The sequence below is a fragment of the Hyperoodon ampullatus genome, assembly GCF_949752795.1.
Source record: "Hyperoodon ampullatus genome assembly, chromosome: 8".
In the NCBI taxonomy this organism is placed as follows: domain Eukaryota; kingdom Metazoa; phylum Chordata; class Mammalia; order Artiodactyla; family Ziphiidae; genus Hyperoodon; species Hyperoodon ampullatus.
This window is the reverse complement of record NC_136921.1, coordinates 90,937,727-90,965,658: the sequence shown is the minus strand read 5'-3', so window position 1 is coordinate 90,965,658 and position 27,932 is coordinate 90,937,727.

The window sequence follows — 27,932 nt, the reverse complement described above, 5'->3', positions numbered from 1 at the left end:
CAGGCTGCTGTGGATGCCAGAGGGGGGCTCAAAGAGGGGCACATAACTTAGCTGAGCCTGTCCAAAAAGAAGGCTTTGCAAGGCATCGGACCCTTAAACCCAGTGGACCTAGAGTAGGAAAGGAAGGGGACGATTCTAGCAACAGGAACTGACCAAAGCATGAAAGCACACAGGGCAGCTGGAAACTAAGGAGCAAAGCTTATTCGTGGAAAAACCATGAGAGATGACTCTAGACAGGGAGGCAAGGGCCAGAGTGTGAGAGGTGCTACAGGCCAGGCTAGAGAATGAGAGCTGTATCTGCCAGGCAAAAGGAAACTACTAGGGTGTGAGTTGGAGACTGATCTAATCAGATATGAATCTTAGAAAAAGCATTCTGGTAGGAGTAGGATTGTCAAGGATTGGTCTATGGAAAGACCATGACCTGGGCTCACTCCACAAGTCCTTTCCAAAGTGAGGGCTCACTTTACATTAAGCAGAAGTCCTGACAGTCCAAGCTGGGAGGAGCCCACAGCTCCATCCCTGACCCTCCTACCTATGGTGGATTAAGCAGGGCAACAAATTATCTGTAGCTCTTCCCACCAAGAATTGGAGTCCTTTTCCCACCCCTTGAATCGGGCTGGCCTTGTGATTCACTTTGACCAACAGAATGTGGCAGAAGGGACTTAGTGAGACGTCAAGCCCAGGCCTCAAGAGATCTTGCAGCTTCCGCTCTCACCCTGTGGGGTGACCACTCTTGCAATATAAGAAACCCCAGACCGGGACTTCCCTGCGGTCCAGTGGTTAAGACTCCACACATTCCAATGCAAGGGGCACGGGTTCGATCCCTGGTGGGGGAACGAAGACCCCACATGCCACTTGGTGTGGCCAAGAAAAACAACAACAACAACAAGGAAAAAAAAAAAGAAGGAAAGCCCAGACTAGCCTCCTTGAGGTTGAGAGACCCAAGTGGACAGAGAGGCCCAACCATCAAGCCATTCCAGCAATTCACTCACATATGAATGAGACCATCCCCACCCAGCCAGCCTGTGACCAACCCACCAACCAATTGTAGCCACATAGGTGGCCTCGGGTGAGACAAGCAGAGGAACCATTCAGCAGAATCCAGTGCAAATTACAAAATCGAATCCATGACGGCTGTTTGCCCTACCAAAAACATGTTTAGTCTTCGAGCAGTTAGTTACACAGCAATAGAGAACTGGACCTCCTCCATACTGTAATTCCTGAAAACTGGCAATGCCACAACTAGCTCTCCAGAGCTTGACTGGAATTAATACTGTCTGGAGGGTAAATGTACTCCATATACCTTGCAGAGAAAGGGTTTCCGCTAGGATTGTCTGAGTATTCTTCCCTCCAGAGTGCCAATTAGGATGCTTGACTTTCTCTAACTTAAATCTAACTATAAATGCACTGCCCTGATTGATAGAACATCAATATTAATTAATAATTCATAGTATGGTCAGACTTTTTCACATGTAATCACTACTTTAGATCTCGAGAAATGCTCCTATAGATAGCTGGAAAGGCAACGTTTCCTTCAAATTCTGACTTAAAAAAAAAAAAACAAGTTATCTTAGTCCCTCGGAACAGAATTTTGGGAAAGTGTGTGAAAAAGTCAAAGTTGGCCAGAGATGCTATTTTTCTCCTCGGGGCAGGATGCCCCTCCTGCGGAATGTAGCTTTCATGTGAACAGACCCCACCGTGGGGACAGACAAGGAGAAGAACGAAATGACTGGGATTCACGGCCACTGGATTCCATATGGTGGGGAGGGGGGAGGGGTGCTGGACTAGGCACTTGAAATCATATTGATGTACTGAAATTCACAGCATCTAGATCCCTGCATGTACATCAAAAGGGAAGGAGCCTTACTGCCACACACTTGAACTCATTTTGAAACTGCAGAACTACCAGGCCTCATCTTTGTTCCATAAATCTAAAGTTACGTTTCTATCTCTCTGCTGTCACCACATCATACCAAAACAGCTAGACAGATTTTTACGAAATTTAGAGGATATGTTTGGGATGTCCGGACTTGAAAAAAAAAAGTAGGCCCCGGGATTTGCAAACATGAAAGTCACTAAAGGAGTCCCCAGTGACTTCGGGAGGATCATTTTAGCTGCAGAGAAAAGCGGGATGTGAAAGACACTTGTAACTAGGGATCAGAGGCAGGGTGAGGAATCAAAATGCTTGAGCCAGAAAAAAAAAGTTTCAAATGTGAGCCTAAACTAAGACTCATTAAGGGCTCCCACTGCAGGCATCAGCTTCTCAAGAAGCTATGTTTGTAATGTTCTCCAGGGCAAGGCGCAGCAGGGATTTATTTATTTAGCAAAAGCCCTCAGGATCCTTCCCAGCAACACGGGGGAGGCCAATGAGTGTCATAATACAGCCAGCCAGTGCCCTGAGGACACACGGTCTAAGCTGAGTTCAGACCTAAGAGATGATGTCTTGGATTCTTTGGGGTAAGCCTTTTCCTCACAGTAGGGTAGTTCACAGCTTTCCCTATGAACAAGCATAAGTTGTTCAGTGTAAACACTTCCGTCAGAAACCTACTGGGAACTTTCCAAAAATCACTTGCATGTTCCCACCGTGGTATGAAGTTGTCTGTGTATTCGCATATATGCTCACAGAGGCATTTAATCAACAGTAGTTGGATGAGGGAAGCAAGGAAGGAAGGAAGAAAAGTGAAACGAAGCATCTAACAGACCCTTCACAGGAAGTCAACCTTGTTAGCTAAGCTTTCAATTGAATGGCATGTTTAGTTTCATTACCTAATAGAGTGTTGAGATTTTTCAAGCCATGTTTAAAGGATCTAAAATGTAAAACTGTGGCTTTAAAAGGCAAAGATTACAGTGCTTCCGTAATGCTCTTCCTAAGAATGGTTTACCTCATGTTTAATATTGGCACTGCCACTGTTCCTGCAATGAATTGACGGAACAGTTCAATACACCTCATTTAGAACCATTATGGGGCATTTCATCAAAGATCTGGTTATGAATGTCTCCAAAGAAAGGATCAATGAGGTTTTTATTATGGTCGGGAGGGATTTCTTTACGAAAAAACAAATCCCTATAAAATGAAGGTGACTGGAATAAAGTGTGACCTGGGCAAAGGACATGTTCTATTTGATTCTATTGAAGGTAAACCTAATTTTTATTTTTACAATAGTCTATTCCCGCATATATTAGCCGTGTAATTGTTATGTTTCAAAACCTACTTGATGGCAGTTTTACAAGCAGTATAGATAGACTATTCTCAGGAGTTTGTGCTCAGGGACTGACTTAAAGAGAAAACTGCCTTATAATTAGCACGTTTGGTATATTAGCAGCAAAGCACCCCTTGGAGGGCAAAACAAGCCTGCAGCTCACCAAAGCCCTCCCTCTCAGAGAGTGTCAGAGCCAGGTTCTGGTGCCTTCCACATCCCTACAATTGGGTCAAAGTTCTCCTGCACTGTGGTCTTAACTAAAGAGCCTGTGAAACACGGTACATTTAATCATTTATTTGTGTGTCTTCTTTATGCAAAATGTGTTAATGTAGCCTTAGTGTGCTTCTATTTAGTCCCAGACAGTTTTCTAATTTGATAAGAAAAACATTTCTAACTGGCTTTAATATTTTTCCTGAGTTTCTACCTGCCAAGTCAATCATTTAAAGCAAGCTGAATAAATTTTTCATAATGTTCTGTTTTACATTATCTCCCCAGTTTTGTTCAGCTTTATTAAGAAGCTGAACAAAACCTTACACTTTTTGTCCTGTATAAAATATCAGAGACATGTTAACATAACTGCTTGAGAAAAGCAAGCACTGTTTTCCTGTAGGTATCAGTCAAGGGTCTTTGGGTGCAAAGCAAAGAACCAGACCCCGGCTAATGTAAGTCAAGAAGCAGGTGATGGGGAAGGAGACAGGGGCAGCTCAGGGCGATGAAGGAAGGACTGAACAGTGAGTCTCAGGCAGTGCTGGAGGGCTCCCCATTAGCACCTCAGCCTGGGCTCCACCAACCTTCAATCTCTCAGGATAGGGAATCAGATTGGCCCAGCAGGATCTAGAATCTCTACCCTGGAACCAATCAGACATGGTCAGGAGCTGGGGAGGAAACCACAATGAGCTGAGTAGCCACCTTTCCTCATGTCCACTACACTCTAGACTTATATCTTGTAATTACCTCTTAAGTGACTTTGGTTGTTTTGTATCTGCCAGTGGTAAGTGGTTCTATTTTTTCAGAATACACTCAACAATAATAACACCTGGTGTCTGTGCTGAGTTTTACAGTTTCGAAACACTTGGCATACATTATTATTATTATTAATAGTCAAAAGCTATCATTTTTGAACGCTTACTAGCTTTCTGATGGTAAATTACCCTTACGGTGTGCTAGCAATGTGCTAGGCTGGTGCTAAGCACTTGGCACAGATTACCTCTAATCTTCCCCAAGAACTATCAGGTTTGTATTATTATCCAGTTTGTCAGATCATTTCTAGAATAAGACAGGATATAAATATAATAAATAAGTACAAAACCAAAGTGATATCTCACATATGGACGTATTTGACCCTCCCAAGACCGTGATGAAATCATAATTATTCACAGTGCACAGACAAGGATGCCAAGGCCCAGAGAGTGTCTGCCCTGGACTTATAAAACTAGAAATGGCAGAATTCTCTTCTCCTAGCTGCCTGCCCAGTGCTCTTTACAATATTAGGCCAATAGAACTTGAGTGAATTTATTGGTAACAATGTTTCTAGAACTTTGCCTAGCTTAGACAAACTCAGTTTAAGTATATAGGATCAGGAGTAATTACAAATATAAATCCTTGCTGAGTTGGGTTTATTTTTTGTTTGCTTGTTTTCTCTGACAGAGACGGAGGGAGACATGAATGAATTAAAATATAGTATAAACTGCCATAATTAAGAGACTCAAAAGTTAAGGGACTTAATTTCTCTTGCACCTAAGAGGCTGGAGTGAGCAGGCCAGGAAAAGCAGGGCAGTGCTACCATCCTTCACCTATGGCATCTGTTCATCACCATTTCCCAGCCAGTGAGAAAGAGGAAGAGGAAGGTTTAAGGCAAGCAGCTTAGGCTTTAAGACTCAGACATTCTCACTTCAGCTTACCTCCTACTGGCCCAAATTTAGACACATGGTCATACTGCAGGGCACGATGGAAAATATACTCTCTAGCTGAGTGGGCAAGTGCCCACCTAAAATTTAAGGGGTGCTGTTACTGAAAGGGGGTAGGGGAAAGCAGAAATCAGGGGGAAATTAGCCATTTCTGACACAGGAGTATTTTCACATCTTCTTTCTTTAAGTGATCAGAATTTGAAAAACTAATTACCCATAATCAAGGGCAAATCTAGGCTTTCTGGGTGCTGAAGCTTATACAAGCTGGAAGGAAGTGGTGTGTGGAGATCTTTTTCAAGAAAAATAATACAAAAATATCTAACTTTTGGATGTGTGACAAAAAACATATGATCTTAGGAACACATTGCTTGCCCCTCCCAGGGCCCTACCCAGTCTGGGGTCTGTTCAAGTGAGAGGCCTCGAAGCCTAAGCCTCATTAGCTGCAGGGTAAACCGGTTCATGCCTGTAACAGCTGCATTTCTCCAACTCCTTATCCCTGAAAACTCTGGACACATAAAAGCTGTGACTTTGTATCTGAAATAAATGGCTGAGTCAATGACAGAGACAGTCAGCGCAGTTTTCATAGTAGCCAGTTCAGCTGGTCTGCATCCTGGCAGCCCAGCTGGTGGTTGGGAGGCCTTTAGTGAGCTCTACTGACCAGTTAGCCTCTGCCATCCATAAATAAACTTGGTGGAACAGTAACTCATAAAAAGCAAATGCCATGTTTGTTTGTTTTGTTGAGGCTGAACTGGAAGGGCTGGATCCCATTTCTGACCATTCTTACCAGCACCATGGCCTGGGCAGCCTGTGGGGAGCATGGAGCAGTATACTCTGCTGGCCTCAGGTCCCAAATCCCTACAAGGAGGGGCAGAGCTGGGTCCTGCTCAGGCTTCTTACACTGGAGGGAAGATTCTGGTGGAGTCTTAGTGAAATGTGCTCTCACCTGCTTCATCTCATGGGCCTGAGCTCAGAGAAAGATGATCTATTGTCAAGACGGTCAGTTAACCATTTGCCCAGAGAAAATCACAAAGTATGGCAAACACATTTTCCTAAAAATGTACTGTGAATGGGGAGGACAAAGCTGGTTGGAGGGGTTCACCCCTCCTGGAATGCATAATTCTCCATTAGATATTTCCAAATGCGCACAGTTCTCTTCAGCACAGCTCAAATATTCATTCATTCATTCATTCCAGGAACATTTATTTTCTACTTGCTCTATGCAGGTGGGCCTGAGGATACAGGAATGGATAAGGGAAGGGCACTGGTATCAGCAGTGTACACACACACACACACACACACACACACAATGCAGGGTGAGAAGGGCTGTGCCAGCGTTATGCATAGAGCCCATGGGAATACAAGCATCATCCTGACCTGGGAGGGAGGTGGAAGAGTCCCACAATGGAGGACAAGAGGATATTAGATATTAGTCACCACGAAGATTCTCTCTTGGACTCACCAGGCTGGAGCGACCTCTCCCTTTTCAGAGTACTGGGTACATATGACACCAGTCACATCCCCCTGCATGGTACACAACATCGGCCTACTCTCTCCCATTGGAATACAAGCTGTGGAGGATAATAGGATGGAATAGGAGCAGGTAGGAATCTGGAAAGGACACTGATATTTATTAAGCCCCTATTTTAAGTCAGGCAGTTTATATATTCTGTTTCATTTAAATTATATTTTTAGAAACCTGATGAGGAAGATAATAACCCTATTCTGCAGATAAAAAAGCTGAGGCTAAAAAAAAAAAAAAAAAAGGCTTAGGGAGTTTGTCCAGGGTCACATACCAGTAATGGTGGAGTGAGGATTTGAGCCTCTGACTGAAAAACCAATAGACTTTCTAGATACAGACTTATTTATTTTTCTTTTACCTCATGGTACATGGCACACTTGATTACTATTTGTGAATAAGGGAATCTTTCTGATGAAACATCAGCCTCATGGGGCCTTTCTCTTTGGACCTTCTTTAGACTAATGACAAAGAAACCTACCACAGCCTGGTTTCTCCCATTTAGATGTCCATCGATTCAGGATGAACATGTAGAACATGAACTACCTTAGCAACAGGCATTAAATAGTGATCACTTGGTACCAACTTTGACCTTAGCCACATTTTAAAAAGAAGTTTGGCAATTAAACCCTCCAGAATGTTATGTCAATATAGTGTCAATCCCAAGCCTGCTGGTAAAACTCTGCACTTTCAGTTCCTAGAAAAAAATAAACAAACGAACAAAAAAACCCCAACGCCACGATTATTGGAAGTGTTGGTTTCTTCCTGCACATAAACCGATATCTCTGCTGACTGGCAGCAATGTGATTTAGTTTGGCTACTTGTGGTCATACCAAAAGCAAATTTTCTTTTTACCAAATCCTATTATATACCTTATTGCTGGAGCATAGGAAAATATTACATTGTATTTTCTATTTAGTGTTCTTAGAGAATATCTATCTTCCATTCTAAGCAAAAGTAGCTAGATATGATTTTTAGTTAGTATTAATATTTCAGCCACTAAGTTCCATTATGAAAAACATATATAATGGAATACTGAGAATAAAATAAACCTTGGCCATAACCCACATGAGATATACTATTCCATCACTGACGTTAGACCAGCCCAGTCACTCAGCTGATGTAGGCTTCTGTGTCTATGCACAAACACCCAGCAGTCTGTCTTCTGATGTTCTTTCTAAACTCTTAACTCAGCCAACTTTGCATTAAATTTTTGAAATAACTTATTGTAATAGTCAAATTTTATTGGAATTCAACTCATTTAAAAAAATAAAAACCCTTCCCACCCCCTAAGAGGAAGATTCAAGACCTTCAAATGATACAACAGAAAACTAATGTTAACTGTTAGATAGAAACTGTTCTCAGAAAATAACAATATATATGTGGAGATGTGGGCCACTACTAGCAGACTAAAAATAGCAGGGTGATTCGAAGCAGCCAGCTGGGAAGAGAGAACAGATACTCCTGTAATAGTGTGGGGGAAAAAAACAAGTAGTTACTTCCTATTAGTTCATTTCAATGTAAATGGAACCTTTTAACTCTAATATATTTTAATCCTTACTCAGATTTCATGACGAGCAGAATCAGCCCTTTTTTTCAGGCATGAACATTTTTATTTACCTTCTTTAATGAACCCAGAATGATAGAATTCATGTAGCTCTGCAAACCAACTTTACAGTTGCAGACCCTGAGGCCAAGAGAAGCAAAGTGACATGCCCATGTTCATACCCTTTGGAAAAGCCAGGATGAGAAGCCAGGCCTCTAGACCAAGTGTCCCAACCTCAGCACTATGAACATTCTAGACCAGAGAATTCACTGTTGTGAGGGCTTTGCTATGTTTTGTTATCTATTGGACAATACTAGCTCATTCTGAGCCTATTATTTGTGAATGAACTAATTCCAAACCCTGAACTGTCTCTATTCTACTTTTCTTTATAGTATCAATGTGTGTGCATTGAAGGATATTTATCAGCATCCCTGATCTCTACCCACTTGATGCCAGTAGCAACCATCTCCCCAGTTATGACAACCAAAAACATCTCCGGATTTTACTAAATCACTTTAGCCAACATCACTCCAGTTAAGAGCCACTGCTCTAGACATACCTCGATGTATCTAATGATTCCTCACACCAAAACCAGTCCCACATATACCCAAGCTTGCTTTAGGAGGGTCTATTTCTTACAAGTCCATGCTTTTTCTTGGGAGGAATTGTGGTATGATAGAAGAACACATAGGATTGAGTAATTGGCAAATTTAGGTTTAAATTCTGGTTTTGCACTCACTTGGACAATATTTTTAATTTCTCTGCCCCCTGTCACCATTTCTTCAATTGTAAATGGGAATGTAGTGGGTGGCACAGATTCAAAGGGCCTGCAGCACCATGAGAGTCAAGGTGAAGGACTCCAAGTTCGTAGGGGAGAACTCCAGCCTTGTTCACACAGACCAGAAGCTATACTAGCCCTGGGCCTCAAATTCAGCTACTTGCCAACACTCACTGTGAGATAGCCCCACCCAGGTTGTCACTCTCAAAAGAAGCCAACAGACCAACAATTTTACAACAGGGACAGATAAGGATCCCAAGGGAATCTCTAAAGATTCAAGGACCCCATCTCCTTCTACCTCCTCTCTCATATGCCCAGATCCTTCTGAAAAGAGGAGGATGGGGGCAGGCCTGAGCAGAACCCATTTTATCTAAAGCACCTATAAAGAATACCTATAAAGACGGTTTAAAGGATTGCATCAGACTAAATTTATCAGTTAGCAAAAATCTAGTTTGTAACATTTTTTTCCTGCTACCAAGACACAAACTGGGGATTCATGAGGAAGATCAAACTGGTCTTATGTAAACAAAAAGCTATAAATTTTGCACATCTGAATGTATTATGAGAAAACTTGTCACCCTACTACATAGGTATATAGACAAAGATTAAAAGGAAATACCAAGGGCTTCCCTGGTGGCACAGTGGTTGAGAGTCCGCCTGCCGATGCAGGGGACACGGGTTCGTGCCCTGGTCTGGGAAGATCCCACATGCTGCGGAGCAACTAAGCCTGTGTGCTACAACTACCCAGGCTGCTCTCTAGAGCCCACGAGCCACAACTACTGAGCTCACATGCCATGACTACTGAAGCCCACATGCCTAAAGCCCATGCTACTCAACAAGAGAAGCCACCACAATGAGAAGCCTGCGCACTGCAACGAAGAGTAACCCCTGCTCGCCACAACTAGGGAAAGCCCACGCGCAGCAACCAAGACCCAACGCAGCCAAAAACAAACAAATAAATAAATAATTTTTAAAAAGGAAATACCCAAAATGAATTTTTTTCAATTTTTTACATTATTTTTTAAAAGGAACATCTTGCCTAGTCCCTGTCTCTAAAGGAGGTTCTACAGCTGCTGCATAATTGCATATTTACAATAAGCCTAAGTTTTTGGAAAGTAAACATCTTTCCAGCCAACGCCTGGTTGCCATATAAAGATTTCAATAAAGTTAAAGATGCAGAAAATCTCTCCTTTTTTTGGTCCTCAATTCGTCCTGCTTTCTGGAATGACCAAGAGTAAAAAAGGGACAGAGAAATAGAAATGGCTCAGAAAATCTTTACAACATCATTCATTCCTTTCACCTGCTGATAATCTGCAGGTATCATGTGTGAACAGCAGCCTTTCTCAGCTCCGCAGAGCTGAACATGCTCCAAAGAGCCACCACCAAGGTCCCACCCTACATCTGTGACCACATGTCCCTTCACACACTTTTCAGAGTTCACACGGTGTCTCCCCAAAGTAATTCAAACTTAATGTGAAAGAACTATCTGTGTGTTTTTGTTTTCTCGCTTCTCTCTTATTTAGAAGGAAGGCCAGCTGTCCCACTCAGGTTGCCTGAGAATAGAGTCAGTCTCACGACTGGTAGTGCCCAAGGCATGTGGTTTGAAGGGTATGATGACAGGGCAGCCCTCCTCCCATGGAACATCTGTACCCTCTGCGTAGCAGGTGCCAGGAATCCTAACATCAGGGACTCATTCCACTGGTCTTCCAGATGCCTCTGCTCTCAAGAACTGCATCTTAAAATGCATCCACTAGCTGGCAGAAGTAACACCTTTAACATCCGTCAGCTACCACTCACCCAGGATTGATCAACCAGCTATGTGAACAACCAGCAAAGCCCTCAGGGATAGGAGCCAGGGTAAGGACTGCAGAGAAAGCAGAATCATCCAATCCATGGGGAAGAGTAGGAAAAAGGAATCTAGGGCTGATTAGGCTGGGAAGTAATTACGAGAACAGTAGTCACCATTTTAAGTGACCTCTTTGTGCTTGGTGCTTTACTACTGTACCTCATTTAATTTTCATAGCAATGCTTTGAGGTAAGTATTATTATCTCCAGTTTACAGATGGTTAAAATGATGCTCAGAGAGGTAAGTAAGTTGCTCAAGACCATGCAAGTTGTGGAACTGTGAGCTGGAACTCAAGCCTGCTGATTCTAAAACCCATGCTCTCTCCTCTATTCTGAGTGTGTGTGTGTGTGTGTGTGTGTGTGTGTGCAGGTGTACAGACACTACTGGTAGAGGACAATTTGAAGGTACTTGTTAAAGCACTAAAAATAATAACTCTGGCACTTCTTTTTGAATTTTAGTAAGTTATCTTGAGAAATAAATTGTAGATATGTACAAGGATTTAGCTAGAAAGTTTAGCTAGAAAGCAAAGTAATCTAATATTCAACACTGGGGGATTAATTTTAAAACAGAATGCTATTTCCATACAATCAAACTGCTATGCAACAATTAAAACAATGCACCAGGAAATGGAATGAACCTAAAGGGTTCATAGTATGCTGCTAAGTTTATTTGTTTGTTTTAATCATGTGTTCTAGTTACTACTGCTATATAACAAAGTACCCAATTACTCCATTTGTTTTTTCTCAAAAACTTGCAGATCCAGAATTTGAGACAGGCTCAGTGGGGCAGTTCTTGCTGGGGAAGTGATTGCAGTAGGATTAAAGTTCAATCATCTAAGACTCACCTAGACTGGATATCCAAGATGGCTGCCAGCTGGGCAGTGAGCCTGGACTGTTGGCTGCAGTGTCTATACATGGTCTCTTCATGTGGCTTGGGCTCCCTTACAGCATGGCGGCTTCAGGCAATTGAAGTTCTTGCATGGTGGTTCAGGGCTCCAGCACAGTGTTAGGAGGAACAAGGTGGCAGAACTGGAGTCCCCATTTTCTGATCTAGGCCTGGAAATCACCTAGAGTCACTTCAGCCACATTCTATCAGTTATAAGTGAGTCACAAGTCTGCTCAGGTGGGTACAAGGCAAGAGAACAGTGAAAGGAGTGTTGAAAACTTTGCAACCTTTTTTTTTAAGCTGCCACAGCAAGTTATTAAAGAGTTTCTTACACAGTTGCATTTTTGTTAAGTTGACATTTGGCTAGGAAAAAAGATTATAAGAACATAAATAAAATATTGAGAGTGATTTTCTCAGGAATTTAGATGAGTTTTATTTTCATCTTTTTCTACCTGAATTTTTATACAGAATCTCTATTAATTGTGTGACCAGAGACAAATCAAAGTATTTAATTTTTAAAGTTTGAAATGAACACTTAAATAATATTTTATCTCCATATTCTTTACTAGCTAAGAACTTTTTCCCACATATCCATCTTCTGAAATCACCACAGAGCAATCTGTCACACATAAAACCCTCAGGTACAAATTACATGTGAATTCATACTTGTTTTCTATCACCTTCATGTCAATAAATCTCCTCAATGTCTTAGACAACTAGTTACCTACCATGCCTAGCAATCCATAATGAGCCTGGGAACACAATCAGTGCAGGACGCCTTGGAGGAAGTGACCATGGCCATGACCTTCTCACGCAATACCTTCAGAAAAACTCACAAAAGCCCCAGCCACATTCTCCTAAATATAAGAAATTTGTGGCAGTTTCGGTATTATTTTCTCATAGATAGTAAAACGAGATCTCAAATCAATCCATAACATCAGCTTTTGAAAATGTTACCCTGGGAAGAAATAAAGAAAAAATCAGCTCAATTGGCTAAGTCCATCAGAAATGAAAAATACTTCCTTTCAATCAAATGGATAGAGCATGACTGGGATGAGCCATTCGTTTAGGCTACCTTCAATGTCAATACCAACTGCTGCAGACAGAATGAACAGATGTCTTTCACTTAGTGAGTGGAGGCATGTACTAGACCAAAATATCCACAAAAGTCTCAGAGGTTAGACCATATTAATGACCCTCTCTTTTTCTTTCCTCCTCCCCTGAAAACTCTATTAAAAAACTGAGGTCCACAGCTGTTGTGTGCCATCAAAAACTAAAGAATTTATGGCAAGAGTCCTATTTAATTACAGCTTATGAAACTGATCCTGTGGTATTGCAGACCTTATATATAAATATTATTTGTATTCCCAACTTTCAGGAAAGCAAGGTCTGTTTCACAACCTTGCCAAAGGTCAGGGAACTGCCCCTGATGTTAAACATAAAAGGTGTTGTATAACATAGCTAAACAGATTACAGGCTGGTTTGCAGACATGGCTTTCTTCTTCACACAACTATAGCTCTCCTTCTCTGACAGTGGAGAAAGAGCTCCATTCATGACACATCTCCTTACAGCCAAGAGTACCTGTCTGAAGAGTGTGTACTTAATTCAGAGGGCCACGGGGAGCTATTGAGGGCTTACCAAGAAGGGAATGATGTGATCTAAACTATACCTTAGGGGGATTAAAGATGAAATTAGTAAAATAAAAAACAAAACTACAAGGCTTCCCTGGTGGCACAGTGGTTGAGAGTCCGCCTGCCGATGCAGGGGACATGGGTTCGTGCCCCGGTCCGGGAAGATCCCACATGCCGCGGAGCAGCTAGGCCCATGAGCCATGGCCGCTGAGCCTGCGTGTCCGGAGCCTGTGCTCCACAACGGGAGAGGCCACAACAGTGAGAGGCCCGTGTACAGCAAAAAAAAAAAAAAAAAAAAAAAAATGCTGATGAGTTCTGTTTTTGTACCTCAAGATTATACGTATGTTCACGTGCTAGGCAGAGTCATAAAACAGAACCAGGATGACAAAGTAGCCACGGTGAGGCTCTGCTACAGGCACAAGACACCTGAGGGATGTAGTCCAGACCCTCATTGTGTGAATACCATTGTTCCACAGTGTCTACTGCTTTCATCTGCGAATGACAGAAAACACTGGCTGTGCCTCAAGATTTCTTAATAAAATGGTAATCCATTTTATATTCCCAAAGAACGTCATGAATAGGAACTATCAGAAGACTGCCCTGAGGCACTGTGACTTCAAAGTTCCTGATCCTGACAGTGGCAGCTGATTGGTTAATCACGAGCACTGCTCCCACATTTCTGAAGATGCTTCAGATGCTGCTGGTGGCCTGTCCAAGAGCCATTCCCCCTTGCTCCTCCCCTTGAGAAACGCCCTATTACTCTGGCTTCCACTCTTCCTCAGCCGCATGCTTCAGAGGGTGAAATGTGGTGTGTCACCATCCTGGCCAGTGAGACACAATCTTCTTGTAAGGCTTTTGAAAAGATTTTCATCCCTGGTAAAGAGATCCAGGAGAAGAAACAGCCTCTTCACACCCCTTGGCTGCTTCAGCTGGAGGTGGTTGCTTCTGCAGTACCTGAGAATGCAACCATATCACACCCAAAACCAAGAGACGGGCTGGCACGTTGAAGATGGTTCAGCAGAAAGATGTCAGAACCGGGGTGCATGATGATGTTGCACAGCTGTTACCCTCCTGGAGACACTTTGCTTCTGGACTTCTTGATGTGCATGATCAAAAAGCCCTTTATGTAGCAAAATGATGTGGCCCATCAGAATGATGGCCCCCCCAGAGATGTCCACAGCCTAATCCCTGGCTCCTGTGAATATGTTAGGCTACAGGTCAAAGAGGAACTAAGGTTGCAGAAGGAATCAAGGTTGCTAATCAATTGACCACCTTAAATTAGGGAGATTATCCTGATTATCTGGGCGGGCTCACCGTAATCACAAGGGCCCTTCAAAGTGGGAGAGGCAATCAGAGAGAGGACCAGAGAGATGGCAGTGTGAGGAGGACTTAGCAGGACATTGCTGGATGAAGGGGCCACAAGCCAAGAAATGCAGGCAGCTTCTGGAAATTGGAAAAAGCAAAGAAAGAAACAGATTCTCCCCTAGAACATCCAGAAGGAAGCTGCCAACACCTTGATTTTAGCCCAGTGAGACTGATGTTGAACTTCTAACCTACAAAACTGTAAGATGACAAATTTGTGCTGTTTTAAGACACTAAGTTTGTGGTAATATGTTACATCAGCTATTAAACTAATACAGATGAACATACACTTTATCATCCAAATCTGGGCACTTTTTAGAGTGAAAGAGGTGTTAATAGTTAGGATAGAAAAACACAGGTCAATTGCAAATGTCCTGGGAACACCTCACTTATTGTTTACATCACTGAATTGGGTTTTCTGACATTTGTGGCCAAAAATATCCTAATTATAGGGAACATACCAACACATTCCACATATTGGCATAAATTCATTTTTGAAATTCTTTAAGATGTTAATTTCAACACACAAACAGAGCCAACACCACAGGAACTAGTAGCTACCTTAACCCGGTGCCAGCTACACATGTGAAGGGTTCCCTCACAATATGGAGAGTCTGTTGGCAAAATTAGCCAGTGTGGAGGAGAAGGAAAAGAAAGGAAGAACCAGTCCCCACTTGCAAAGAGTTTACAATCAAGTTGGAAAGAGAAATGTCACAGATATTAAGGGCCTAAAGAACTGATTTATAGAAGTAGCTGTTTCTTGACAGCCCTCAGAATGTTCCTATCCCAATTTTTTTATTCCCCAAAAGACAAGGGAAATGGAAAACTAGTATTTTCACTCCCTGGTCTAAGCATCCTTACTCCTAAACGCTGTGAGAGTTCTTTCTCCAAAGGGAGCTGAAAGAAACAGAAAGCAAAGGTTCATTTCGTAAAGCTCAGTTAAAAAGAACTTGGGGGCTTCCCTGGTGGCACAGTGGTTGAGAGTCCGCCTGCCGATGCAGGGGACACGGGTTCGTGTCCCGGTCCGGGAAGATCCCACATGTCGCAGAGCGGCTGGGCCCGTGAGCCATGGCCACTGAGCCTGCGCGTCCGGAGCCTGTGCTCCGCAACGGGAGAGGCCACAGCGGTGAGAGGCCCGCGTACCGCAAAAAAAAAAATTGGCATTATAAAAACATGACATTAGGGACTTCCCTGGTGGTCCAATGGGTGGGACTCCACACTTCCAGAGCAGGGGGGCCCGTGTTCGATCCCTGGTCGGGGAACTGGATCCCCCATGCCGCAACTAAGAGTCTGCATGCGGCAACGAAGATCCCCCATGCCGCAACTAGGACCCGGTGCGGCCAAAATAAATTTTAAAAATAATAATAAATGACATTCAACCTTTGAATATAGGAGAAAATATATGTGCATAGGAACCTCACTGAAAGAAACTATCTTTAATGCAACTCTATCTTTATGCAAGAAAACCAGAATCAGAACTGGAACAAGCTTAGGGAATTTGCCTTGGGTATTTAAGTGGAGAATGGCAGCAGAATTAAGAGGCAAGGGCTAAATGCATAAAAACCCTGAAGGAATTAACTCAGATTATCTATCTATGAAGTAATGCAAGAAGAAAGAGGTAAATTCAGGGCTCCAGCTTGGGAAAGGAATTCCATTTCCGGGATCACTGGAGCAGAGCTGAGCCCTGAGCACGGAGCCATCAGCCTAGGGGGGGATCAGAGGACCTGTTGCCGTGGCCAGTCTGGGAATTCCTGGGGGAGGGACTCCATCTCCCAGAACATTTCCTGCCCTGAGAGGAACGAGGAAAGCAGAAGGGAGAGTGTTGATTTAAGATGTGTATAGGAAGAGATTCAACCTCCTGTGAAGTCACAGAATCTGTCGGAAACAACAGGCAACTTTTTCTTTTAACTTATTTGTTCAGGTGTATTAGGAAATGTTCGGAGAAAAGTGAAATGCCCTTTGAAGAGAGAAGGCAAGTCTACAAAAGACCCTAAACAGGTTAGGGGGAAAAAAACTGCTGAGGCTGCAAAGCAGATTTAAAGAATACTTGGGTATGCCATGAAAAAGAACTTTTATACTAAAGCAAATGTGTCTCTGGGGAACAAGTCACCTGGAATTCAGCTCCTGATGTGTTTATTTCCATGAGAGGGGAAGCAGGGAGCATAAAGGATATGAATATTGATTGGTGGGGAAGTTGAAGATCTGGTGTAACCAGGGCATCCGAGTCAAAAAGATCCAGCCCCTCCAGCTTAACTTCCATCTCCACCACAGCAAAAAGAAACCACAATTCCCGTCTAGTTAATGACTTCTTCACTTTCGTAAAGAAAAACGGCTCGACTTCATTCTGAATCTTCGTGAACTCTCCATAGCCTCCAGCCACTGATCAATAGCTATTATCTTCTCTTGCTTCTGAAGCATCCCCCCCAATTTAATCAGCTTCCTTTCTTCCTTTCTTCCCTCCCACCCTCATTCATTCAATAAATATGTATCCATACCCCCAGAGTGCCAGACCCTAAGGGAATATGAATAAAACCCAATCTGATTCACATCCCAATGGAACACTCTCCTCGGGCAGCAGAGACAGAAAGGTCACCCCCTTTCTTTGGCTTCACCCTTTCCATATTTTCCCACTTGCCATCCTAAGCAAGCCCCTCCAAATATCCTTCCAGGACTTTATCAACAACCTCATGATAGGCCTCCTTTCCCAATAAGGGTACAATGTAAACCTGTCTCCAACCCCAGTTTCCATCACCCAACCCCAGAGGCCCAGAATAAAGTGACACCTCAACTTGTCCATTGCGGTGCTCCAGGTACTGAGCAAGGGCTCACTGCCCGGTCACACTGACAGAAGCCAAGACTATGGCACCAGCTTTTGAGAAAAGAAAGAGCTTTGTTGCAAGGCCGACCAGCAAAGAGACAGGAGGCAAGGCTCTCAAATCTGTCTCCCTGATCCAGGCTTCCGGGAGAAATTTAAGGGTTAGGGGAATTTCAGAATCAGAAGCTGATTGGTTAGTCTTCGATTAGTCCATATGAGCTACTCGTGCTGCTGGAAGCCAGATTTTCCTTACTGAAGGACTTTTCACTTTGTAAAGGGCTCTAGTGACAACATTTCTATTCTTTACGTTCTGTAGACTAAAGATTCTTGGTTCCGGGGTCATCCTGGAGACATGAGTTCCAATCTTGCACGTGTAAAGTGTGGCCCGTGTAAAATAACTCAAGGTTTGATTAATCAACAACCTATGTAAGGAGGCAAAACCAGTTTAAGCTGGTGCTGTTTCAATTTGATTAATCAGCAACCTATTTAAGGAGGCAAAACCAGTTTAAGCTAGCGCTATTTCACTCCTACCAAAAAATACCTTCCCCACCTGCTTCTACTGATCAGGTGAATTCTTAGGAGCTTAGCTCAAAGCTGAAGAGAGGGGTTTCCCTGGTGGCGCGGTGGTTGAGAGTCCGCCTGCCAATGCAGGAAACACGGGCTCGTGCCCCGGTCCGGGAAGATCCCATATGCCGCGGAGCAGCTGGGCCCGTGAGCCAGGGCCGTTGAGCCTGCGCGTCCGGAGCCTGTGCTCCGCAGCGGGAGAGGCCACAACAATGAGAGGCCCGCGTACCACAAAAAAAAAAAAACAAAAAAAAACTGAAGAGATCCAAAAAGTTGCGTTTGGCCACCCCACTTAACTCATTGGTGTTCCTGTTATCCGCGATGTACTCCGAACGTATGGAAACATTTCTGTCTTCTCATGTTCACGCGTTGCTTTTTTTTTTTTTTTTTTGAGTCAGACCCAGCTGGACTGGGACTTCAGGATGCCCCTAGGGCCCAGCCCTGCCCGACTCTTAGCTGAGCTCTGCTTTTCTTGCATTGTTGATGCCCTGCTCAGGCTCCGTGTGGTCCACAACGGTGCAGCTGTTCCTTCCTACCAGGTTCAAGTCCACAGGAAAGCCACCCTCCTTTCTCTTAGCTTCAAAAAAACAAACAAAAAAAGGACTTGGATGAACTCTGATCAGACTAGCTTGGGCCATGGACCCATTCCTGAACTAATTACTGCAGTCGGGGATCCGAGCTCCAATGAGCAGGCTAGCAAGTGAACACCCCTGAACAGCATCACCCCGGGGCATACGCTGAGTTTAGGGGATGGTCAGTTACGATGGTAGATCTCTGCTTTGAGGTGTGGTGGTGGTTCATGTCCAGCGTGTTAGTAACTAAGGGCCAGGAGACGGCTGCTTCTGGGCAAAGAAGCAGAAGGAGGATTTTGGAGATCCCAGAATGACTTCCGAGGGCTTCACCCTTTTGCTCTGGCCCAATCTGGGTCATGGTTTAGTGCACAGGTTCTAAGCTGCCTGGGTCCAAATCCTGGCTCCGCTGCTCCCTCGCTTAGACAAGTCTCTTCTCTGTGCTTCAGTTTCCTCCTGTGTGAAAAGGCAATAATATGAGTCTTCAGCAAGTAAAGAGCTTAAGGCAGGGCTTGGCCTTGTAAGCACTCAGTGAAACTTCTCTGTTAATGGAAACCTCGGGGAAGGAGCACCCAGAACACTGCCACGGGCATCTCTGTGGGATGCAAGTGGATGATTAAAGCTTGGCTTGTGGAAACCTCTTTGGAGAAACAAGGACCCCAAAGCGGCACTCTGAGTTTCCAAATCCCCTGCTATGTGAGCACAAAAACCTTGTATGACACTGTTTTTAAAAGGTTAATTAAAATGTGGTTACAATAAAAAATATTTAAAAAGAAGGATGGCTATGGAACTTTCTAACTCCCAGGTGCCTTTGCTCACTGAGCTCTTACCCTCACAGGCATCTAACTCGCCTTTCATTAAACTGGGAAAGCTAGAGGCTGGCTAATTGCATACCTGCTAGCAGTATTCATTACAGAGGCCCCTTAATCAGATGGTTAGCGTGAGTGATTCCCCTTGGAAGGTGACCTGACTAGTATCTAAAAACACTCAGATGTCCAGGCCCGGTTGATGGAGGGCAGGAAATGTAACCTTTGACCAGGCAAGCGGTAACAGTGTTGCCCTTTCCGCAACCAAGAACCAAAGGAATTAAAATTGAGTCAGTCACCAAGTAGATTGCATTTAGGGTCATCTATAAATCTCTCGGAGGCATTTACCAAAATGTTTACTTTTCTTAGTAATTTAAAACGAATGGGAACAGGCTTTGTACCAAACATTGGGAAAAGAAACTTGGTTCCTTCTCCGTGGTTCCATTCCAGCAATCTGGCTTGACTTTCTATCAGAGTACGCCTTCCTGAGCACCTCCTTGACAGGATAACCATCATGCAAATGACAGTGAATTCTTCCACAAATTAAATATATTCCTGTCCCTTCAGCTGAATAAGCCGAAATTATTCTTCAGTGATGTACATATGGGGATGACATTGAATTTCTCCCAAACTAAGGCAGAGATGTTGAAAATTCGTTTCATGTGATTTAAATCCCGCTTTGTTTTCGACTTCCCCTTTAATAACATGCAGATTGTGTTGTGCAATGCCACCAAGAATCTGAGTGGGACACAAGGGACCCAGTTCTGTGGTTGTTCCTGTTTATACTTATACGCTGTTTATTCTACGGTTGGGGGTAGGCCACGGATGGAGATGTTCTTTTACAGTTAGGTTAAAACCAAGCAAATGGGGGCTTCCCTGGTGACGCAGTGGTTGAGAATCTGCCTGCTAATGCAGGGGACACGGGTTCGAGCCCTGGTCTGGGAGGATCCCACACGCCGCAGAGCAACTAGGCCCGTGAGCCACAACTACTGAGCCTGCGCGTCTGGAGCCTGTGCTCTGCAACAAGAGAGGCCGCGATAGTGAGAGGCCCGTGCACCGTGATGAAGAGTGACCCCCGCTTGCCACAACTAGAGAAAGCCCACGCACAGAAATGAAGACCCAACACAGCAAAAATAAATTAATAAATTAATAAACTCCTACCCCCAACATCTAAAAAAAAAAAAAAAACACCAAACAAATGTGAGTATAAAAACTACTTAAACCTGATTTTCAGCCTTGTCCTATACCATAAGTTTTGGTTAGTAGAGTGTAAAGGTTTAGGTCAGATTGTAGCTCTGCTTACAGACCTTCCTCTCTCTGATGTTTCAGCACTGACCAGACTACTTAAGGACTGATGCGAAGTAAATGCAGCTTTGATAATGCTTCCTACTTTGACACTACAGCCCAGTATCCTGCTCAAACAATGTATTGATTTTAAACTTGGCTTCCTGACTTCTAAGTAATTGTCAATTCTGTTTTTAATGGAGTTCCTGTCTACTGAATATACATTCCCTTCTTGTTTTTCTCCTTCTATAAGTGAAGTCCATTCTGAATCTCTCAGAATCATTCTTGTATTCTTAAGGTAAAAGAATCAAGGAAAATGAATGGAGTTCTAATTCATCTCCAGGAATTTTCTCTACTGTTTCATGAAGATTCTCCCCCTGTTTTCACACTATCCCTGAACTTTAATTTCAAAACCACATGCAGCAATGGTCTAGTTGTAAGAGAGATTATTTTGTTTTCATATAGCCAAGATTTCTGTTTGGGTTTTATATTTGTTTTATTAGGCTGGACCAGTTTGATTGGCCTCTACCCCATAGACCCTGCTGGGTCAACATGACACAGAAGGCATTTACCTTGCCTTACAATTTCACTTGTAATCTGAATTTTATCCGCATTGTCAGGAATGAGTTAGAAATGCCATGTGGATCTAGAAATTCCCGGTGACAGAAAAGGAAAGAACCTGAGGGTCCAGGTCATTTCTCGGGGATCCAGCTTCTATTGGTTTGAGTCATTGCTGAGAAGGCCTGAGATTATCTCTTTATTAGACACCCAGGTAGATGGAACTTTCTCTGCAATGAATGCCCTTAAAGGTTATAGAAAAGTAATGAAAAATAATAGCAAGAGTACAATAAATTACAGTGAGCTTTCCACTCGGGGGTACCACAGCCCCTCAGACTCTGCCTTCTCTTTCAGGGACTCCTGAACACCTGCACGGCCTCCCGCTATTCAAGCTCCAGAGGTCACCTTAATGCTATCTCTCTGTAGCTCTGCTTCAGTATATTAATCGATAATCATTCATTCAACAGTGTTTCTGGAGTGTTGGCAACATCCCCCTTAGACCACGACGACCGCTACCCTTCCCTGGACCCCGCAATGTAGAGGGCTTGCTCTGGCACATTCCCCCCTTTCTAAGCCAGGCTCAAGGTACCCAAGACCCCAGAATTCCCAGTCCAAACAGCCCTAAGGAGGAGGCAAAGGACTAGCTATGGTGGGGAGAGGAGGATGGAGCTTGAGTGTAAGGCTGGGGTGTTTGGGGGTAGAGGAGAAAGGAGAGTGGACCAAGGCCCAGGGCCTCCATTTGCAGCTTTGCCTCAGGTCCTACATGCAGAGTGCTGGGTGGTGAAGGAGAGAGACAGTCCCAGCACTCCTGGGGTCTCCAACACAGCCAGGAAGACAGGTGGGGAAGAGTAATTAGAAGGGTGATGGGTTCTGCAAATGAGAAGCGCAGGGTGTGCTGGGAGCTTCTGCTGGGGGGCTGGGTGGGGCGGTAGGCAAACCAGGCTTCAGTGAGGGGGCAGATAGAGGAAAGTAAAGAGGCCTTTTCCAAGGAAGCCCTGCCCACAATTTCCACCCCGAATTTCTCACATTCCCAAGCCAAAATTCATACACTAGGACTCATATACGTAACTTTCTTTATTATGCACAAGTCTGATGTGCTGAAGTAATTTTGTCTCTGATTTCAGCACTCTTTTCCAGTCTAACTCATTCTCTTTCAAGTTCTCCTTAACTGACAAATACTTATTTTTCTTCCATCAGCAGCTGGGTGGTGTCTTAAGAGCAATATAAGATCCATTTTTTTTTCAACAAAGAAAGCTACCGATTTTCTCTTAAACTGCAAAGTGTACAGTCCCCACCTCACTACCCATTTCAGGTGTAGCTTGACTCCCAGTTCTGTGACATTGAGCAAGTCACCTCATCTGTATACTCGGGAGAACAACGTCCATCTCAGGGGCATGAGGGGTAATGAGATGAAACACTTAAAGCACATAGCACAGAGCCTGGAATAGGGTAGGTTTCAGTAAATGTGAGTCACACTTCTCTGTCTCCTATTAACCTTAGAAACCCAGAATGTTTCTTTTTTAACTTTTGAATTAAAGAAAAAAAGAAAGAAATGCTATATATTCTTCACCACAATAATACTCTGGTTCACTTTAATGCTAAGAAGCCATGATTATATTTTCTACAAAGACGGGTACCTAATAATAAATACATGCACACATATATAAGAGAGAGACAGAAACAGAGAGAGAGAAGGAGAAATGTACTTCTTAAAGGTGAAAAGAAATACAATTAGTGCAAATAACATCATCCAGATTGCTGCGTTATTTGCAGCTAAATATGTAGTTTAAAAATCAGACAAATGGATTCCTGACCTGGACTGGCATTTGGGAGAATATACTAGACGGAAGTCACACGGTGTTGCCAGGGCTACAGGTTGCAAACAAGTGAATGGATGTGGAGACAATGAGCATTCCCTATGAGTCAACATTTCCCCGCCTTCTGTTGCTATTCGGGGTCTAGATATTCCACACCTTCCACTCATCTACCTTTGTTCCCCATCAGGCTCCCACCTTCTAGACTCTGCTTCTTAGTTTTACTAAAAAGCCTTCCAAAGATAAAGTTCTAAGATAAAGCATCAAATTCTGGAATTATCTAAACTCCAGTAATGCTGAAGACACGAAAATCCACAGAACCATAGCTCTTGGGGGATTGATAAATAGGACTTTTATCCTCACCTTGGGTTTCTGGTACGTTATGGTAATGTAACATGCCACCTTTCTCGATTTACTATCTCTGCCTCCTTTACTTATAGGGACTGACAAAAGCAGGCATCTATATTTTTTGTTTTGTGTGCTTGGGGTCAGGGGAGGTAGCTCCATAGGCATATAAATGCACTGTTTTCAAGATAATGTAGTAAGTGCAGCCTAATAAAGCTTTTCTAAAGGCAGCATGACTACCTCCATAAAGTAAATTTAAAGAGAAAAGCTGTTTGGAAGTCTGTTTTTAGTGGTTGAGAAAAATAATGAATGCAGTATATAAAATGTTAGAAAAAGTTTCTATAAAAAGCCACACCCATATTTCTCCCATTCACTTATAGCTACTTTCACTATTTTCTAGGCCGTCTTTGTCTTACGCATGCATTTCACAAAGCAATCTTAATTTAAACATTGTGGTTTTTGCTTTCTACACTTATCAACATATCCCCAGTTTTCTACAGAATGAACAAATTTTGCTCATTCACTTTGAGCCTATATAATTTAGTTACTATTAATGGCTCTAGTCACAATGATTTATATTTTGATAATGGCTGTCTTCTGAAGAATTCAAACTGTTTTAAAATAGCACCTTGGAAACCACTGCACAGCTCAGAAATCCTCCTAGTGCAACGTCCCAGTTTTATTCAGGGGGAAACTGAGGTTCTAAAGAGCTTATGGGACCAGCCAGGATTCTTCTCGGCAGATCCAGGACTGCAACCCACGTTCCCAGAACCCCAGACCCAACCACAGCTGCCTCCTCTCAGCCCTCAGCATCTCCATCCCATACTGGGTGGACATTGGAGGGGAGGGGAGGGGAGATCACAGAAAGGTAACATCCCACTTCTCAGTCTTTCCAACTCAAGTGGACCAGGTAGCTGGTACCTGCCTGTACCCAGGACTTGTTTGAATAGCATAATCCTCACCTGACTGCCCGAAATGTAATTACCTTCCTGTCTTTGAAAAACGTTTTTATTTCATGGGAAACCGAGTCCTGGGTACTAACTAGGTGCCAACACAGCTGCAGTCCTGAATACGGTGTCAGAGAACTGGAAGCTCTGTGAGCATGATATGCACCTTTCTGCAACTGTTACTGCAACCAAGTCAAATCAAAGGACCCCGCAGAGACTCTCCCGGACGTACATTTGGGGTGGGACGGGGACCTGGAGGAAACTCAGAGCTGCGTGACTTTTTCAAAGACAGGAGTCGAACCCCACCAAGTCCTCTGCACACCAGCACGATTCTGGGCAGCTGGATTCATGCATGAAAGGGTTTCCTCGGGGCAGCTGGAATTGATGCAGCTCACAGAGTCACAGGTCAGGTTCTCTCCCAGCACACCTCCCGGCGAAGAGAGCCCTGGGGAGGCGTTAATACAGCGACGGGCAGCGGGGCTCAGCGGCGCAGGGGCGCTCTGGCAGGTTCAAGCTTCCGTGAGTGCCAGTTGCAAATGGTGGTTCTCCTCTCCGGGTTGCAACTGCCCAGCTGTCTGCAAGGGAACCCAGAGCACCCGCCCGCTTCCCAGCTGGCCTCTGCAGCCATCCCGGGCTGACTTTGTCATGGCTGAGCACAGCTGCATTTGAACTGATGACCTACTAATCTGCACTAGAAAGGTCCGCATCCTTTTACAAATCCCCGGAGCCTCACCATCTATTTAACTTGTTGCTCTTAAAGTTTCACATCATTTTCAACATGTTAAGCCACCACTTCAAGAGTATTATTGAGTCTGAGAAAGAGAGCCTTCCCTGAGCGTGTTTGCCACTTTCGCCCTCCGCCTTTTATTTCACAGTTTACACACCCAGAGCCGGCAGGCTTGCCGTTGGTTTAAGAATTCCATGCTGCGTGGCTCTCTTGGAGGATCTGTCTACTGATTATCTATAGAGAAATCAGCACTTGAAGAAATGCATTAGAGAACGCCTCCACCCCTATGCAGAAAATCCTGTATGACAAATAGGGACACAGCATCCTACACGCTCTCAGAAACATACAGATGGCTTCTCCTGGACAATCAGGCATTTGTCAGGCATGTTAGAGAAAGTTTTGTGTTCACAACATTATTACCACTGCCAGCAGCGTTTGTTTAGTACAGAACTAGCTGGCAAAAAAAAAAAAAAAAAAAATCATCTTACTTTTGCTTCATGAGTAAAATTGTACTTCAGTGCACGGTCCCAGAAATTATAACTACAGTAATATGCTTTAAAATATGCACTTCCTTCCTAGTCTTTCATCCAACCAACACATGACCACAAATATTTAGTGAATCATATGTATGTTTATTAAGTATATGCTATCTTCCCTAAAAAACACAGAAATCGTATAAAATCTGACACATTAGAACTCCTAGATCACTTCAGAATTTTTAAAAAAAATATTCTTGTTGCTTTATACAGCTTCCTAGTACCTTATGGATTTAAAGATGCCAAAACCAGGGCTTCCCTGGTGGCGCAGTGGCTGGGAGTCCGCCTGTCGATGCAGGGGATGCAGATTCGTGCCCCGGTCCGGGAAGATCCCACATGCTGCGGAGCGGCTGGGCCCGTGAGCCATGGCCGCTGAGCCTGCACGTCCGGAGCCTGTGCTCCGCAACGGGAGAGGCCACAACAGTGAGAGGCCCGCGTACCGCAAAAAAAAATAAAAAATAAAAAATAAATAAAAATAAAGATGCCAAAACTTATCTAAAATCTGACACAGTTAGAAATTCGGGAGCATGTTGGAATTGTGTTTTTCTTTTTTTTATTATGGTTGTCATTTTGCCACTTCCTGGTGTTCTATCGATCTAAAGGCATTAAAAACTTTTACATTCCATCATAATTGACAACTAGCTTTTTGCCCCAGTATAACTCCTCTTGAAGAATTCTCTGGTGGTGAGTGTTTGGCAGCATTGTTTTTTATCTTATATGCTAATATTTATGACAAGACTGAGAAATAAATGTGCAGGGTATCCAGACTCCTTCCCTTCACCCATGCACACATTTTATTCCAAAAAAAAAGTGATGTTCTTGCTCATGTTGTTTTGCAAAAGACCTAAAAAGGGAAACATTATGCAAAAAGTTTTAATATTCTTCTGAGTTTGGGGGGAGAAACAGAAGGGCTTGTAACGAATAGCTTTCAAATAAACTGGCAAATAATAAGTACATTCTAGTAGTATCTTAAAATTGAAAGTTCCAGGTAGAAAGATAACCTTCTAAAGCATCTTTTTCCCAAGAACATTTGTCATGGTCCCTCACTGTTGGAGCCTGGGGGGGAAATGAGTATAATTTCCCTGATGCCCCTTAGGATTGCTGGAGCTTACTTTCCAAAGTCCATTTTCTAAAAGCATAGCTGTCTTTTTTTTTTTTTTAATTTATCCCCACCAGGTAAAGAACAGAAATAATCCTTAAAGTAGACAACTTCCAGCTAAAATGGCTTCATTACTGACCATGCCACAGGCCAGTTGTTCAGCCAGAACTCCCTGCCCTTCTTACCACGCTGTCACACCTCAATCTAGAGCCTTGCCCAAAGACAAGGAAAACCAGCAAGATGGTCAGTGTTACTTTGGTTACTACATTTACCGTGGATTTCAAGAAGCTGGTGATTGCAGGGGCGAGCAAAAATGAGGAAATATTTCTGGAGCCCTTAGAAGAGAAATTCAAATAGAACTTACCTTGAGGGGAAACATGTTGTATACAGAGGGGGTACTGTATCCTGAACTGGCCAACATTTTTTGCTAATGAGTCTTTGCAAAGCAAATATTTAGTAAACAAAGAATCCGTTAATGACCAAAAGGTTTTCTCAAGTAAATATTCCCAGGACTCCATGGGCTGTAACAATTGCACTGTATTAGTCAGCTCAGGCTGCCATGACAAAAAAGCACAGACTGAGTGGCTTAAGTAACAGCAACTTATTTTCTCACAATTCTGGAGGCTGGAAGCCCAAGACTAAGGTATCAGCAGGGTTGGTTTCTTCTGAGGCCTTCTCCCTGTGTCCTCACATGGTCACCCCTCTGTGCTGTTTGTGTCCTAATCTCTTTTTCTAAGGACACCAGTCAGATTGAATTAAAGCCCACCAATACAACCTCATTTTACCTAAATTATTTCTTTAAAGGTCTTCTCTCCAAATACAGTCACATTCTGAGGTACTGGGGGTTAGGATTTTGACACAGGAATTTGGGCAGGGACAAAATTCATCCCATAATATATGCTTAGGAGAAACAACGTAACTCTTAAGTGGTAATATTTGTTTTGGTTATTCATAATATTCTTACATTTCCATTAATGTAATGGTGGCAGTAAGTTATTTATCTGCCTATATGGTGTTGACGAACAGTAGATTTGAAACACAGGCACACTTTAGAATATTTTGCTGAGACTATTAGAAGTATTTACTTTCCTGCAGTTATGAGTTTCAACATACTCCAACTGATAACACGAAGGATCCAAAAGAATTGCAATTTATCTGACATGTTTTTATATGGTCTGGTGAGGTAGAAAGAATAT